Source organism: Pinus tabuliformis, chromosome 1_1 (assembly GCF_031772625.1).
Source record: "Pinus tabuliformis cultivar Carrire ecotype Pingquan chromosome 1_1, CPIR1, whole genome shotgun sequence".
Lineage (NCBI taxonomy): Eukaryota > Viridiplantae > Streptophyta > Pinopsida > Pinales > Pinaceae > Pinus > Pinus tabuliformis.
In genome coordinates this window covers 668441268-668459611 of record NC_142297.1, presented here as the reverse complement: position 1 = coordinate 668459611, position 18344 = coordinate 668441268, and the positions used below count along the sequence as shown (strand labels likewise).

Sequence of the window (18344 nt, the reverse complement as noted above, 5' to 3'; positions counted from 1 at the left end):
CTACAGGGGAAAATTCCAATATTATGTTTTTCTTTTCATACGGTGGAAAAACCTATCATATCTCAGTTGTCAAACTAACAATGAGGACAGCGATTTGTCCCTACTATCCATGAATGTAGGCTACCTTATCACAGTTATTCAAGGTAACCAGGGACCTGGGCCAACTTTCACTCATGCTAGATACCTTGTCTAATTCTTAGCCAAGCACAAGCAATTTAAAGCATAATCCAAACTTATTCCAATATGATGTTAATATATTATTCAAATATTATATAAATCACGTATCAATGTTATTCTAGAATTACTCTTTCCCACCAGTATCATCTTTTTAGTTGTAGAAAACATTTAAACCATTTATCTAACAAAATTATTATTATAATAAACAAAATAAATCCCAAAGTATACCCCAGTACCCATTCTTATTTTCCAACAGACACCATGCAAAATACGGTGAACTTAAGTCGATTGCAGATTCCCAAAATATTACCAGAATATTCGAAAATCCAACGGACATGGGCGTGTCCATTGGATTCCCAAATATTCTAAAAAATCTACAATCCACTTAATAATAGCACACAAAATACCCGTGCACGTCACACCCATCCTCCCTGTGCCACTCCGCCGTTAATAAAACACATAATCAACTGGGAGTCGCTGCTTGTTATTTGATTTACAATAAGACTTCCTGCTTACCTGATGGATGCAGAAAAGTTGGAGAGATAATCTGCGTGATATTTTATGCGTGTTTGATCGTTCAACGCTTCTCGACAGGAATCGAAATATTGTTGTGGTCGTCCGTTCATGCCGAATGATTGAATTCACGTTATTATAATTATTGACAACGAAGACCATTGCAGGACAGAAGAGAAGTTGATTACCGTTTTCCGTGATAATGACTGGTGGGTTATTGTAACGTTGTTTGATGTAATTCATGAGACTCCGGATTCCCCAAGGCACTATGTAAAGCCAAAATGACCATGCCTACACAAACAAGCAAATAAAATGTAACAACTCTTTATGCCCTCTATCATAACGACAATGATCAAACCCAATTCTGGCTTTACCTATTAAAAATGCTGACACTCACCCTCTCACCGATCGCTTTTCCATTCCTCCCCGCTGCCAAGTAAAGAAGCGATAGCATTAAAACTTTGCTTTTTTAATTTCACCGCTCATATATATATCCAATAGTTTTAAAAATATATTTTTCATATTAATATAGTTTAAATTTATAATTTTTTATCCAAGTATATATAGATTAAATTAATTTTAAATTTTATAATACAATTTTGTTAATAAATTAATTGTTTGTTAAATTAAACAGTAAATTGGTATATGAAAGCTTTTTGTTTGAGAAACAAAATCTTCCCTGGTCTATACTCATTATCCTCTCAACCAATTAAATTAAATAAAAAAATATAACAACATTTCTTACCACCAATTATAAAATTATAATGATACATACTAAGAAAATTATAATTTATAATTTTAACTTTATTTCTTATCTCAAAATTTCATATGCCCCACAAAATAATTTTGATGATATGAATTTCTCAACATATCTCTTTCATCCATGTAGTTTTTGATTTTTTTTAAATAACATTAAGAAGAAAAATTATGTACAAATAATTTGATCGATAATTATAGTAGTTGGATGCTATTTACCATGGTTTGCAATTTTTATATTATAGATTTGTTTGTTTTGAATTAAAATAATATTAAAAAAACTATATACAAATAATTTGATCATTAATAATTGTAGTTGGATACTATTTACCATAATTTACCATTTTTATATTATAATTTTATTTCATTTTGATTTAAAATAACATTAAGAAAAATAAACTATGAAGCAAATAATTTAATTAATAATCATTTTAGTTGGATACTATTTATCATGGTTTACCATTTTGTATTATAGATTTATTTCTTTTAAATTAATTGTGTTAGTAAAGATAAACATTTTCTCTTCATATATTATGAATTTAAATGTTATGTATATATTTAAATTCATCCTACATTATTTATAAAACAAGTACAAATATTATAAATATATATATATATATATATATATATAAAAGTCCTACATTATTGGTAAAATGATTATAATAAAAAAGCATCAAAATAATTTGAATCACAACGATCACTCTGACTAAGTCATTATGGGAAACTCCTCTTGCTCCTCTTAAGCCATTAAACTCACAAATTCTCTATTTAGTCACTGTGAGAAATTACTGCCTCCTGTGAGAAATTACTGGCTCCTCTTAAACCATTAAACTCCCAAATTCTCTCTCTTTCATATCTCGGCCTCCCCTTTAATTTCGTGTATATCTCCTCCTACTTTAATTTTTTATTTTATTAATAAAGACCATTAAATTTCCAAATTCTCCCACTTTCTTATCTCCTTCCAATTAATAGTCTTCACTTACCACCCCTTTCATATTCTTTCTATGCTAATTATACCTTCATTTCATTTCTCTAATTTCCTCTTTCTAATCTCCTTCTATCCTTTCTAATCCTCTCTCCTTTTCTAAATCCTTTTCTTTTAAATTATTATTATTATTATTATTATTATTATTATTATTATTATTATTATTATCTTTTAAATACCCCATACATATATATATATATATCTAATTAAACTAGAAAATTCTTAATTATAAAAAAAGAACTTTAGCACATTATAGAAGAGATGAATGCCTTGTCTTGTTATGTTATGTAAATATTTTGACTTGTCAAAATACACAAAAACTAAATTTGAATTTAAATTAAATTAAAAAAAAATAAAGAAAAATTAGATAAAATAGTTAATTTATAGCTGGTGGTTATTAGGCTCGAGTTTTTGTCAACCCAGAGTTTTGTCAATGATATTCTTATCTAAAAAGAAATATCATTTATATATATAAGCCTAGATCCACCTTAACTCTAGATTTACCAATAAAATTGAGGGATCTAATCTATTTTTTTATTGTATTTCATCCACATATAAAAGCCACAAAAGATCTAACCTATCCAAATAAAAACAACTTTTTAAAATAAAAATAAATTTAATCTTTCCCCAAACTAAATAAATCTAATATTAACCTAAATTTAAATTATTATAATACATACCAACTATAATGAAATTATAAACAATACCATAATATTTACCTTTAATCATAAATAAAACTAAATACTATACCAATTATACAAATTATTTATTTATTTATTTAACCAACTTAATCCACTTATAATGCTGTCTCTTCCCACAAAAATATGAACCACAAATCACGTGGTTCTTACATATAGACTGGTCGACTTATGATGCCCGTCAATGCCGCGTAGGATTTTGCAGAGCGTTTAAACATGAGTGGAATACAAAAACTAAAGAAAAGCAAGCAGAAGGGTCAATGTTCTAAACGCACGCAGGGTAACAGTGCCGGAATCCGCAAGCATGTCGTTGAGAAGCAATGAGCTACCGTTCCTCGCGTAATAAGTGGTGTAATGGTTCACGCCACGAAATACACAGACCCTCTTACGTGATTCGACTCTTCTGCCGAAAATGCGGGTAGTCGGTTGCCGACTCTCTCTCTCATTGACGATGGATAATCACCCTCAAACAGCGGATCCATGAACGTGCAACTCATGAAACATGACAGTCTTGTTAATTTGAAGAGATGGATAGCTGTTAAGGTATAGTGCCATTCCATGTACTAATTACCATACCAGTTGGAAATCCTGGGCTCTCTGTGTAGCTGCAATGTCTTCAGGAGAATTGGACATGGGCTCGTACTACCTGACATCCAAGGAAATGCCGATTCTTCCGCCTTGCTTTGCCTGCAGCATTCATTTCTAATTTACTCTCAAACTTGAAAGAGGTCATATATATACACACACGAGGGTGGAATCCTATTAGGGGAAATTACACCTGCCTATAGATTTTGAGAATGCCTTAGAATCCGATGAATAGTAGTTAGGTCAAATAATTGAAGCCAGATCAAGCAATTTATTCTTGTAAATAAAATTTTGAGACATTTCCAAAGTATTAAACAATTTACCTTGATATTGTAGATAAAATTTTAAGACATTCTCAAAATTTACATTCTAGTTAAGTTCAGCAACCTGACGCTGCCTAACTCTCAGTTCTGATTGTGCAGTCTAGCTATCTACCTTAGCCAAATGTGTATATATAGATACACAAAAACTCAGTGTGGGGAACAAATATACTAGCCAGTAAAAGCATATATCTTATACTTTATCTTGTACATGTCCACAGTTTTGGCATGAGCAAGTAGTACATTATGGGCGACGATATAGGGTTCGGTGGCCGAATTCCCAGCGGCACAAAGGGTGCATTGCCCTGGCGCAAACGTATGTGGCTCGTTGAAAGTTATCCTGTTTTTAACTCTATCTCCGAATTTCTCCAAGCATGTTTCCGCATAATTCACATAGTCGTCTCTGCAGGCCAGGCATAACAAACCACCTGTGAAATCATGCTGCAAACTGATTTCAATTATGAACAAAAATGCAATGTTCTGTATACATTAGTAGGAATAAAGGTGTTACACAATTTTGGAGCTGAGCCAGCCATAATAGGCATCCTCTAGCGCCTGTGGAGGTCCCAGTGATACAGAGTCAAATATGGCTCGATTCCTGTAACTTTCTCTCCAAGAGATCAAGTTCGATATACTTATAATTAAAATTAAATTATCAGAAACATGTAGCAGCTTCTATTGAATTGCATACAGTATTCCAAAAGCATCTATGAACTTTTTTTTCATGACAAAAAAGCTGAATATTATATTATATGAGAGATATAAGAGTTCATATATTTACATCTGAAAAAGACCCATTGAATTTGGTCAAATGGGATCAGCATGGTAGAAATCCAGCTATATGATAAGATTATCAAGTTGTGACAAAATGATCTGGGGGATCTCCTATGAATAAAAACCAGTTCAATAGCATCATAACACCACCCAAGATATGCAAAAGCAGCCGCATATGATCAAAACGCGCCGGGAAACCTGTGAAGAACAAAAATGAACCTAGAAATCCGGCAGATTAAACTCCTGGATACGATAGCTTTCCCCTTTTCTCTATAGAAACCATAAACCTGTAGCAGCATGAAGACCCATTTTAGACAGTGAATCGGCCTGAATATTTTTGTCCCTGCGGATATAGTGAATAGAACCTCCGGCCATAGATTCCCAGAATAAATTTATCCTTTCCATCCAGCCAATCAAATGTGGCACTGAAATATGATTTTTTCTTGAGATGAAGTCAATCATAACCTTCGAATCTCCAAATATCGAAACATGCTGAAGATCAAGGAAGAGGCAAAATTTTAATAACCCAGCGAGAGCCATGGCCTCCACTTTACTATTGGAACCTCTCCCCCCGTTCCAGTGAATGGAGAACTGTGTATTTTCATTTATCATGATCAGGATCCCACAGCCGCATGGCCTTGCTGTTCAGCACCGTCAAAGAACGCCTTAGGGAAGGGAGAGCACTCCATAGTTTGGTCAGAGGAATCGACCCTTTTATGATTGATAGATTTCTGTGGGAGGGCTTTGAAAGCAGCGATAATTTTAAAGATGATTTCTGAGCTGGATATTTTTGTACCATTGAAGATGATGTTGTTACGCCATTTCCAAATGTTCCACAGGGAAAGGATGAAGATCCTTCTCCAAGTTAACTTCTGTTCACTGCACCAAACGATCATTTCATTAATTGCAGCATGCGCCTTGAGTTGGACTCCATAGCAGTTCTCTAGAGACTGCCAAATTTGTTGAGATCTATAGCAATTTAAAAACAGGTGAACATTATTTTCCCCTTCTGATCTGCATAGTGGACATAAGCCCGGTCCGTGCCATCCTCGCTTCACCAAATTCTCCCAGGTTAAATTCCTATTATGAAAGGTAAGCCATGCAAAATGAATCATTTTCGATGGGCAGCCATCCTTCCAGAAAACTAGTGGGAAGATAGGATTGTGTGGAGATCGCTTTGAGTCAACAATGTGCTAATATACTTCTTTGACTCTTATTACATTCATCTCCTTCTAGTGGTTCCATATTAGGTAATTAGAGTCCACAGTGCGAAATATACCACAGTTTCTAAGGCCCGCCCTTATACATTCCCACTGAACTGCGATCTTCTGAGGCATCTATAGAGCGTCTGCGTCTTTCCACAGAGGAATAGGTCCCTGCCAATCATCTATCAGCTTATCCCAATATAAATATCCTCTTCTGTGAAGGAATTTCAAAAGAGGTTCAGGGATATTAATCTCCCCGATGCTACTCTTAAACTGATCCTTACCGATAAGAATCTTGTTACCATTTTGAAAATGCCAGATTAAGTTCTTCAGAAAATAAGCTTCAATCTTACGAAGGCTAAGCCAAATTGAGGAACCATATAAAGCCCCGATCATTCCTTTTTTGTGCCAGAAAGTTAAGCTCTTCCTTCTTAAGTATTTCGTCTGAATCATGTTACTCCATGGACCTTCACCATGAACAGCTCTCCATAGCGATTTTCATAACAGGGCCCTTTCGAAAGAGTGCATATCAAGTAAACACCAACCCCCCATGCTCTTTGGTAAAGAGATACTGGCTAGCTTTGTGAGATGGAATTTCCTCTTGTCTGCTTGTCCTCCCCAGATGAAATTAGCTGACAGCCTATTCATGCTTTTAATAATACTTGCAGGGATAGAAAATAAATGTGCCCAGTAAACCGTGAGTTGGTTCAATATTGATTGCACAAGAACCACTCTTCCCGCCAGGGATAGACACCTGAATTCCCAAGCTGATATCCTCCTGTAAAATCTGTCCAGGATCTAACTCCAATCAAATTTTGAGTAACCATTAGCTTTGATCTGGAAACCCAAATACTTCATACCACAGCTGATAGATTGCACTTTTATTCCAAAAAGATCAGATAACCATTCAACAGCTTCTTGATTTGTTTCATTGTGATAGATTGCAGATTTCTCATTGTTAACTATCAAACCCGTAGCCATCTGGAAGTTTTTTATGATTTCATAGTAGCATATCCAGGTGACCCTGCAAAGCAAGCCAAATAATATGATATCATCAACAAATAAATTGTGTGAGATTGAAATGTTTCTGCATATTTTGAGGGGGCGACACATGTTTTCATTGACAGCCTTGTTGATGTGTAGGCTAAGAGAATTCATTGCCAAAATAAATAGCAGTGGGGAGAGTGAACATCCCTGACGGAGACCCCTTTCTGCACGGAAGGGTGCGGATGGAATCCCGTTGATGATAATTGCATAGTCCACTGGTTCAACACATGCCATGATCCAGTTGATCATATTGGAATTCAGACTGATCTTTGCCAGCAAACACCTGATGAAGCCCCAATCCAGGCAATCGTATGCTTTCCACAGGTCGATTTTGAGAATAACCGCATCACATTTTTTTGAATGAATGGCATACAGACCCTCTTGAGTACTTGCCACAACATCATGTATATTACTTCGTTTTAGAAAACCGTGTTGCTCCTTTGTTAAAACTCTGATAAAACTCCTTTGATCCTCTCAGCTATAATCTTCGAAACAATCTTGTAAGAAATATTGCATAGCGAGATCGGTCTAAAGTCCTTAAAAGTTTGAGCATCCCCCTTCTTGGGAATAAGAGCTATGTAGGTAGAGGTGAGTTTTTTATTAATGCTGCCTGCCATTCTGGTGCCCTCGACCATCCGCAACAGATCAACTTTTATGATGTCGAAGAAATGAATGAGGAATTCTACCGTCCAGCCGTCTGGACCAGGACTCTTGTCCTTTTTGAAGGATTTCATAGTAGTAAGCAACTCATCCTCTGAAACTGGCTTGAATATTTGTTCGTTTGAAACTTCATCAAACATGCGAGGGAATAGTTCAATTCCCCATAAAATGTCCTGGATTTTGCATTTTTCCGATCTTTTATACTGGTTTTTGAAGTAAGCCACCGCCCCGTCTGTTATATCCTGCTGAGAATAAAGAAAGCCCCCTTTACCATCGTTGATTTTCCATATCGAAATTTTTTCCCTTCTGAAATTAGCATAATTATGGAAAAATTTTGAATTTCTATCTCCATCTTTCATCCATGTCGCTCTACTTTTTAACCTCCAAAAGGTTTCCTCTTGTTTCATTATCACCAGTTTTTTCTTATGCAGATCCTTAATTCGACATCTCATTTCAAAAGTTAATGAGTCTTTAGCCATGGAATTCGCAGCACTGTCAAGCTCCATTTGAATTTCCCGAAGTTCTTTTTTATTCGCTTGTCTCTTTTGGAACTGCCACTCTTTTGTTACCTTTTGGATTGATTCCATCTTTTCCGTGAAAGTAATTAAGGCAGGTAGCGATTTTGAAGACGACATCTCAGACCACGCTTTTATTATAATGTTATTAAAATCTATGTCCTCCAAACATTGCCTGTTGAATTTAAATGAGAAGCCTGTTCTGAATCCCTTATCTCTCCATCCAAGAATGATCGGCCTATGATCAGAGATAAAGATATTCTTTATTGTAGAAAAAGGCATGCCCAGAATGTCAATTACACTGGTGTGCAGGATAAATCTATCGATTCTTTTAGCAATATAAGCGTTCTCAATCCTTCCATTTTGTCATGTTGGAAGAATTTTGGGCGGGAGAATGTCAATATAGTTTCTGCTAAGAAGCTCATTCTTGATCTTGGCTGCGATAGGATCCTGTTTTTTGTTGTTGCCCCATATTTCATCCATGTTAAGAGTGATATTTAGATCACCTGCAATCAATAACGATTCCACATCAAAAATTTCTGAAACAAACAGACTTTCCCAAAAAGTCGATCTGTTCTTATATGGAGCATAAACATTCAATATATTAATAGGACATTTTTGCCCCCTTATCTGAGCTGTAATGAGTATGCCTGCGATGCAACTATAGGCTTTTGCATTGATCCACAGAGGATCCCATAACACTGCCAACCCGCCAGATAGGCCGTTAGCTTCCACAACAGAAATATGCCAGAGGGGAAACATTTTTCTGAAATATGTCACTGTTACAGGTGCAGCGTGCATGGTCTCTTGTATTAGAATGATTTTAGGATTTGCTGATAAAAAGAAGTTTTTTAAGGCCAAAAATTTCAGGTGTGGTCCCAGACTTCTAATATTAACCGATACAATGAGACTCATTTCGAAGGCGATCCGGCCTTGCTTGCTCTAAGGGGCCTATCATCAGACATGTCAATTATAGGAATGTCAATCAGTAAGAGATTACTGATACCTCGTCCAGAAGCATCTCCCCTCCCCCTGAAATGCCTACTGCCTCGATTATTCTTTCTTCTCACGGTGATATTACTTGTTTTGGACTGATCTTTGGAGAAATTTGTTTGTCAGGTTTATGAACAGTAAGTGGCTGAGATAGTCAAGTAATGTTGGACTCCTGCTTCATTAATATTTCCACTTCCATCTGTGTGCTCCAATTAATTCATTCACTCCCTCAATTAGTATTTTAATAAAAAATTAAAAAAATGGCGGTGGGATATTTTTGGATATATTCTTGTGTTAACACTTTTGGATATATTCTTGTGTTATAGTGTTAAGTAATAATAGTTTTTGGATAATTTATATATATATATATATATATATATATATATTTAGGTTATAGTGATAACTATTAGATTTAAAGGCGATTTTAGCCCAAATTGCTATAAAAAATAATTGCCGTGAAAAACCTGTGAAGTTGGAAAGGAAGCTTGTCTTACTGGGAAATATGCGTGACCAGGAGATAGAAAATCTGTAGGCATCCATCCCCATATCCACTATTAACCCGATATCTTCCTGCACAAGGTGTTCAAAAATAATTACTAACCCTGCATACATTCCTTTTTACACCACGCTTTTATTGGGTGATTGGAAATCTGACCCTGTAACGATGATAGTGGTCGACTGCAACGTCGGCATTGCTGGAATCCAGAATACGCCCTGTAAAAGCAATAGTGTTCACATGGTTTATACTGTCTGCAAACAAAAGATCAAAAGCACAGCTTGATCTTGAAAACCACTACGAATTTTATGAGAATAGGTCTCCCTTTAAGCGATGGCGCAGCTGCCGAAGTACACCTCCACCCCACTGAAGTCTGGGACAGTCCCTGGCATCCAAGGACATTAACGACAAGCAATGTTCCACACCTTGCAACCCTCCTATCTAATGGCATCCACTAACAAGCGTTAAAATGGCGTTGTTTTTGTATTCTGGCCACTACCGTTATACATGGTTACTGTAGCTTCGTTGAATGCAATGCAGTGACGGGTGCAGTGCAGTGCAGTGAGGGTGCAGTTGAGTGGAGGATGCAGGGAGGATGCGTGGATAGAGATGCAGTGAGATTCAATGGACATACAGTGGATGCGACTCTGTCACTTGGACTGATACTTTGGATAGGATTTCTCATTAATTTTTGGTGTTGCAGGTTTACAGACGACATCCAGTAGTTTCAAGCAATGAGATAACACGCCGGAGTAGATTTTTTTGGGATTAAATGTTTTTTTATATAAGTATGGAGAGGTAGTAGTTTTGTTTGGGGCAGATCTGTGTTTGTGTTCGGTTTCTGGGAAGTAACAATGCCAACAGGTTTGGATCAGGCGGGCAATGGCGACAGGGCGGGTTCAGATATTTTCAATTTTTGAACTCGAAGTGAACGGCAACCAATAAATCCCATGCTATTGGGTTTTTAAGATTCTTAAGAGTACATTTGGTCAACCGATATACATCTCTGCATTCTTATGGGCATGAACATGGCAAGCGATATTTAATGTGATTTTTCAGCGTTGACGTGACATCCATTTAGATGCTAATACATACATAGCATAACATGTATGAGAGATGGTCGGAGAGATGGTCGGCTTTCTTGCCGAACTTTCGATTAACCGCCAAAACAATCCCCGATTCCATACGCCGTCAGCGCAGACCACCGCAATTAAAGCATTAATGTATGGATCAGCGACTATGAGTAATTTAAATTTTGAATTTTCAAAATGCCGCGCATAGCTACATGAACACTAGAGAGACCGGATTTTTTGGCCTGGATTTTTGTCAAATATAGTGCCCCTCTTTCAATGGCTCGGCTGTTTAGTCTAAAATGAACTCAGAATTCTGCAGGAAGGATATATTGAGCGCTCTGCGTAGCGCTAGCAGTGTTGAATTATATTAATGGGGTTCAGAGATCGATCCCGGGGCCGTGGAGATTATGACGAAGAAACGCTGTATAGAATCATCTTCGGATTTAGCATAGGCATTCCTTAAGCGGCCATGCGCCTGCACCAATGCCGGCAGCCACAGCATTGAAGAATTCTTTGCTCTGCTGCAAAGGATTGAGGCCACCCAGAGGCACTACTGGGCGAGAGATTATAACCCTACTTTTGCAATGATGTATTTAATTGAGACATTCCTTTTTCGTTCGTATGTATTGTTTATTATAAGGTTATAATTTTAGATTAGTTTTCTATTCTCTTAAATTCTGTTAAGAAGTCGGTTAAAAGAGAGCAACATATCTCTCTTGTTAGAGCTCGATTTAAACTGTGAGATACAAAAAAAAAATCATATGGACATATTTTTTTTGCTGTATATTAACCAGAAGCGGAACTGTTTTATTTCATGGAATTTTAGATTTTCTTTGGCTTTAACTTTTGTTTTTGCAAAATGTATTGCTTTCATGTGCATGTAATCAGTGTCATATTCATCCAAGTTTGAGAAAATAAACAACTTTTTTAATATATATAATGTAAAATATTTAATGAAGGGTAAATCTACGGGTTTTAACATTAAAATTGTAAAATTGTTTGAATTCAATTTATTTTATGACGATACTCATCATATGTGTGTTCTGAGTCTTGAACGACAGGATTCTCAGCAGACACGCAGGCTAAAACGCTCTGAGATTTCATATAAAATCTATCGTGAGTTATTCAAAACCGTATTATACCTTTCCAATTTATATACTTTGTATGCCAAACTGGTTGTAAAATTTGAATTTGAAATTTTGTATCTCAACTTTCTATTTATTTATTTATTTTGGCACTAATTTTAATTTTAATATTTTTTTTAATTAAAAAATTGTGTTTTGTTGGGCGTTAAAAGTTACAAGATTTATATATTTCTTTGATTGAAAAATTGTGTTTTGTTGGGCTTTAAAAGTTACAAGATTTATATATTTCTTTAATTGAAAAATTGTGTTTTGTTGGGCTTTAAAAGTTACAAGATTTATTAATAAGATTATAGATAAATGGAAGTTGATTTTGCACCCTTAGAACCATCTCATTGGTTACAAATAAAACTATTTTTTTGTTAAGAAAAGGTGTGTTCTTATTTTTAAATATGTTAATTTTCCGAATTTTAAAATATTATTTTTATATAATTAAAAAATTAATTATTAACTAATTATAATTTTTTATTCTTTTATTTTAATAGAAATTTTTAAAACATATTATTATATTGCATTTTAACAACTTTATTTTTAAATTTAATATATTTACATAATTTAAGATACATTACAAAAATACAAAAAATAAAGAGTTTGACATAAGTAAAATTGATTCGAGAGACCTTAAATTTATTTTTTGAAATTGATTTCAAATTCTTGAATAGTATGTAATTGAAAAATTAATTTATGTTTTAAATATTTTGATTTAATTAATAATTTTTCTATTAGTTAATTAATAATTTATCATTTATTAATTTATAGTTTATCTTTTAATAATTTAGTAGTTTATTAATTATTAATAATTCAAATTTAATAATTATAAATTTGATTGGTTATTTAATATTTTATAAGTTGAGAATCATTATAATTTTTTAATAATTTATTAATATTAATTGGTTTTATGAGACCTTAATATTTTTTATGTTTTAGTAATTAATTAATATTTAATAATATTCTTATTAATTATTAATACTTTAATAGTTTATTGTTTATAATTTAATTTTTAATAGTTTATTATTGTTTTTCATTAACTTAGATCTGAATTATGAAATTAATAGATTTAATATTTTTAATAAATACTAACCTCTAATATGAAATAAATAAATTTAATATTTTTAATAAATTTTAACCTCTAATCCCTAACTTCTCTGTTTGACAAAAATCCAGGCCAAAAAATCATGTCTCTCTAGTGTTCATGTAGCTATGCGCGGCATTTTGAAAATTCAAAATTTAAATTACGCATAGTCGCTGATCCATACATTAATGCTTTAATTGCGGTGGTCTGCGCTGACGGCGTATGGAAACGTGGACAGTATCGGGGATTGTTTTGGCGGTCATCGGAAAGTTCGGCAAGAAAGCCGACCATCTCTCATACCTGTTATGCTATGTATGTATTACCATCTAAATAGATGTCACGTCAACGCTGAAAAATCACATTAAATATCGCTTGCCATGTTCATGCCCATACGAATGCAGAGATGTATCTCGGTTGCCAAATGTACTCTTAAGAGTCTTAAAAACCCAATAGCATGGGATTTATTGGTTGCCGAAGTGAACTGGTGACCGTTGGGACTAGTAGGTGTAAGCTTTTAATATCCGTCTTTCGCTAGAGGCGGACAGTGACAGAAGCACTGTGACCAATGATCCCAGGGATTCTCGGCAGTTCCTATTTCCACCTCCATAGCAAAGTTAATGCTATGGAGGTACACCCTCTGACAGCGGCAGCACCGTAACGACAGTTTTGGAGGCATGTTTTGGACCCATATCCATGCATGATACCATGACCTATGTACATGCATTTTCTGGCAGCTCCCGTCACTCCAACTCCGGGAGGCTCCACGGTTCAGCGTAATCAATGTAATGAATTCGAATTCAACTTTGAATTCAAGCGCCCAAAATTCAGCGCTCATCCATATTTCAGCAACCACATTCGAATTCCTTCAGAGCTCCGTCAACCGGAAAAAATGCATAGCTGTCAAATATTTTCACCGCTCTTTTGCATATTGATTCCCTGTTCAGTGTTGTTTTGTCAATGAAGTTGCAGACGATAGAATATCATGACGATGAGTGCACAGCCAAGATGTGGCACGACTTGGGCCAACCTTTCCTTTACGGCGGCGTGACCGAAGTTCAAGCGGAGCTCTATCACGCGTTGCGGGAATGGTCCGAAAGAAGCTATTGGAAGAACGAAATCAAAAGGAAGGTTTGTAGAGTTTATGACTTTGTGTTGAGCTGGAAGTTTGTAGCTCCGGTCGCTACTTTCTTGGCTCTCCTCATGACCGCTATACAGACTTACTGTAGTCTGTATCATTGTAGCCGCTAACGGTAACAACTCTAAACGCTAGGGGGCTTGTTGCTCTGTTCACCCAGCGACACACCAGAGATTGCCATGGACAGAGTCTTCCGAATAAGCCTTAAATTATTAGAAACCGCGCCACACCTGCGTAGATGTGGATTTGAGAACCCTCCTCTTCCCTTTCGCATATTCATTGTCATCATGTCGCTAATTGCCTTTCCTAGGATCAGGTAGGTAATTGTTATGATATGGGTTATTTCCATTATTGCAGGGAGATTTGTATTGTGTGATATTTGTAGCTGTTAATTGCTATGATATGGGTTAGTTCCATTATTGTAGAGAGAGTTATATTATGTGATACTTGTTTGTTATTTTCAGCCAATGGGTTCTTTGGATTCGAACCATCCAGAGATGGTCTGTAAAATAAAATGTTAATTTTGTTAAAATGAAAATTGCTGTGTGAGAGGTTTTATTAGCATTGGTAAGTGTATTGGAAATAAATTAGCATCAGCATAAGGCCCAAAAAGGGTCAGATGTTTATCAAATTCAAGCGAATCGTTTCAATTTAATTACTGCAAAATGCATTTAATGTAATAAACGAAATGAGCATATTAAGAAGAAAACGACCGTGTAGATGGGAGAAAATTATCGAAGACCGCTTAGTCCATCCACAAACTGCCGACCCTCTACTTGATTTAGTATGGTCGACTCCAAATTGACGCCATTGTACCGTATCAACTTATTTGTTTTGGCAGTGGAGAACCGTTTAGAGGAGGTTACAATTATATACCTCAAAAGGGTGTTTGGATTTCTGAATTTAATTTTTCTAGATGATTTTAATCTGGGGAAGAATGTTTTTAAATTTTAATTTGGACGAAGAATGATTTTAGGAATTTTCAGAATGAGCATTGCTAAGTGTATTGAAAATAATATAGCCTCCGCATAAAGCCCAAAAAGATGTAAATGTTTATCAAATTTAAATGAATCATGTAAATTTAATTACCACAAAATGCATATAATGTTTAATACATTTAATGTATTAACATGCTGAAATGGAAAAAAGATTATAAGACCAAAAACCGATCGTTAACATTTTAGACAAAAAAGATAAAATATATTTATTTCTAGAGGGGGAGTTTACAATTAAATTCTCCCAACATTTTCGGATCCAAAGCGTATTTGAATTCCTTTGGATTCGATTTTCGACAAACACATTATTATGCAGGCAAAGGTCCCATTGCACTAACAGCTTTCGTAAAACTTCTTCATGTCTTCCTTGTATTGGAAACTACCGTTAAGACTCCTTTTATGGTTGTATTGTTTCATGGGTATTTATCAATATTTATTACTTATTTTTTTTATTTTTTTAAAAAGAATTGAGTAAATATTAAGAAAGATAAAAAGAACCACATTTATTATTAATTTAGGTTCAGTAAAACTAAATTATTTTAATTTAAAGTAATTTATATTGCTATGCTTTCTTCGTAGTTATTATTTGTATTTTATTTATTTATTTTTATAGAGTATTTTTAATATTATTATTTTAAATTTTATTGTACTATTTTATTTATTTATTTTTATATGGTATGTTTTAATATTATTATTGTAAATTTTATTATACTTTTTATATTTTATATAGAGAAAACTATATATATATTAAAAATAAATAATAATATATTTTGTAAAAATAAATAGGGCAGTTGTCTATAATGAGACTTTTTGGAAGTCTTTCCGGTGGGTTTTTCCGGTCAAAATCCGGCAGCAATTTATTGGAATCTCAAGTTTGATAGCTAATTTCTGCACAATGAAGGTGTCCCAGGGGGTGTTGAATCCAAATATGCAGTTAAAAAACCATTTTAACCAACTCCATAAATAGGGATAATGATTTTATAACTAAATATTTCTAATGTTTTCAAAAATGGTATAAAAAGTGAATGTGATAGGTAAGTATGTGTATTTCTCAAAATAAAAATAAAATATTCTCTAAATAGAAAAGCAATGTCGGCTATAATAAAAAACAAGAATAAATATGCTATGTATATTTAATGGAGGACCTAATATAATTTCATGTAATGTAATTACAAGTAAAAAAAAAATATTATGTAAGTAAGATTTTTAACACTCATATCAATTTCATATATATCTATATATAGAGAAAATTGTTAAAATAAAATATTTTAATGTTGTATCCAATATGGATTATGAATTAAATATTTTAGTATGAATTAATATTCACTTATACTTAAAAATATATCAATAAAAAAAAAAAAAAAAAAAAAAAAAACTAGTTTAATGTGGGTTGGTAAAATGACCCAATGCACACCTTATGTAATCTCTATAACATTAAAAAATACAATTTAAACAATAAAAATTACACATTGTTTTTTGCACTAGTAAGTTTACACATGAAGAAAATTGATCCCTCTCCGTTTATGTTAGATCTTTGTTTAAGATGAATCTATGTTGGTTTTAAAGCTAAATAACAATACATTTTGTAAAATTAAAGAGGGATAATGATTTTATAACCAAATACCTCTAATTTCTTAAAAAGTAGTATAAAAAGTAATTTTAGCAATCCTAATTTTACTCACCAACATTTTTGCATCATACTTTAAAAACAATAAAATTATACTAGATATAAAATAACTTATTAAAGATGCCAAAAAAATTACACATTATTTTTTGCACATGAAGAGTTTTGACCCCTCTCTATTCAATGTTAGATCTGTGGTTAAGATGAAACTATGCTCGTTTTAAAGCTACATAATAATGCATTTTGTAACATTAAATAGGGATACTGATTTTATAACAAAATATCTCTAATTTCTTAAAAAGTAGTATAAAAAGTAATTTTAGCAATCCAATTTGTACTCACCAACATTTTTGCATCATACTTCAAAAGCAATAAAACTATACTAGATATAAAACAACTTATTAAATATGCCAACTTGGAAGATGTCAGAGAAAAAATTACACATTGTTTTTTGCACTAGTAAGTTTACACCTGAAGAAATTTTTTCCTTCTCTTTTCATGTTAGATTTGTGGTTAAGATGAATCTATACTCGTTTTAAAGCTAAATAATAATACATTTTGTAAAATTAAAGAGGGATATTGATTTTATAACCAAAGACCTCTAATTTCTTAAAAAGTAGTATAAAAAGTAATTTTAGCAATCCAATTTTTACTCACCAACATGTTTGCATCACACCTTAAAAGCAATAAAACTATACTAGATATAAAAAAACTTATTAAAAATGCCAACTTGGAAGATACTAGAGAAAAAAACGTCTTAGATGTAAATTTGCATGTGGAGAAAGAGGAAACCTGTGACTTTGCATGTGGAGAGAGAGGAAACCTCATCTCTTCTATTAAGATAAGGATACCTTCTTGTGAATTTACCACTCTTTTTGCCATATCATTAGCCATAGAGTTGTTTTCCATAAATACATAAACAAAAGAGTACTTTTCGAATGTGCCCTTAAGCTCAATTCCTCAAAGGATAACATCCTTCATTAAGAGGTTTTTATCTCCAAATCCTCTATTTATATCCATTCCACCAATAGTTTATAACTCCAAACACTAATATCTCTTTCAAATTCCTTTCCTTTACTAATTCCATGTGTAAGAATGTAACTATGAGTTCTTCCCAATTATTTCTATTCATACCCAATTATAGTAAAAGAAGATTCAATGAATTTCAAACAAATAAAGTATCCTTCCATTCCACATTCATTTCAGGTTACCCTCAAAGGCTCCATAAAAAAATCCTAATCTAGGTGTTGTCTTCATAGACTTTCCTATGTTTCTCGTTGATTTTAGTCTTTTAAAGACCATGATAAATGTATTCTTAAGGGCACTATATAGAAAAAAAAATTGCCATGTCATCCAAATTGACCATATCACCACTACTGCATCGGCTTGATGTTCACTAGCCTCCTTATCATCAACTCACTTCTGTTGTTAATGTATTTATTGCATCACAAACTGATTTGGAAAATTGGCATTCAATGAACAAAAAGGTTACTCTTTTTCCTTTTCCTTTGCACCAAAAGCACATAGTAGGATCCATCCAAGATCTCCCCTACAAATTATCCCAAGCCAAATTTATTTA

General features: G+C 33.6%; 1 pseudogene; it reads right to left on the bottom strand.

The window, feature by feature from the left end:
* Positions 1–562: 562 nt before the first annotated feature.
* Positions 563–18344, bottom strand: part of LOC149215173 (beta-glucosidase 40-like) — a 322442-nt pseudogene continuing 304660 nt past the window's right edge.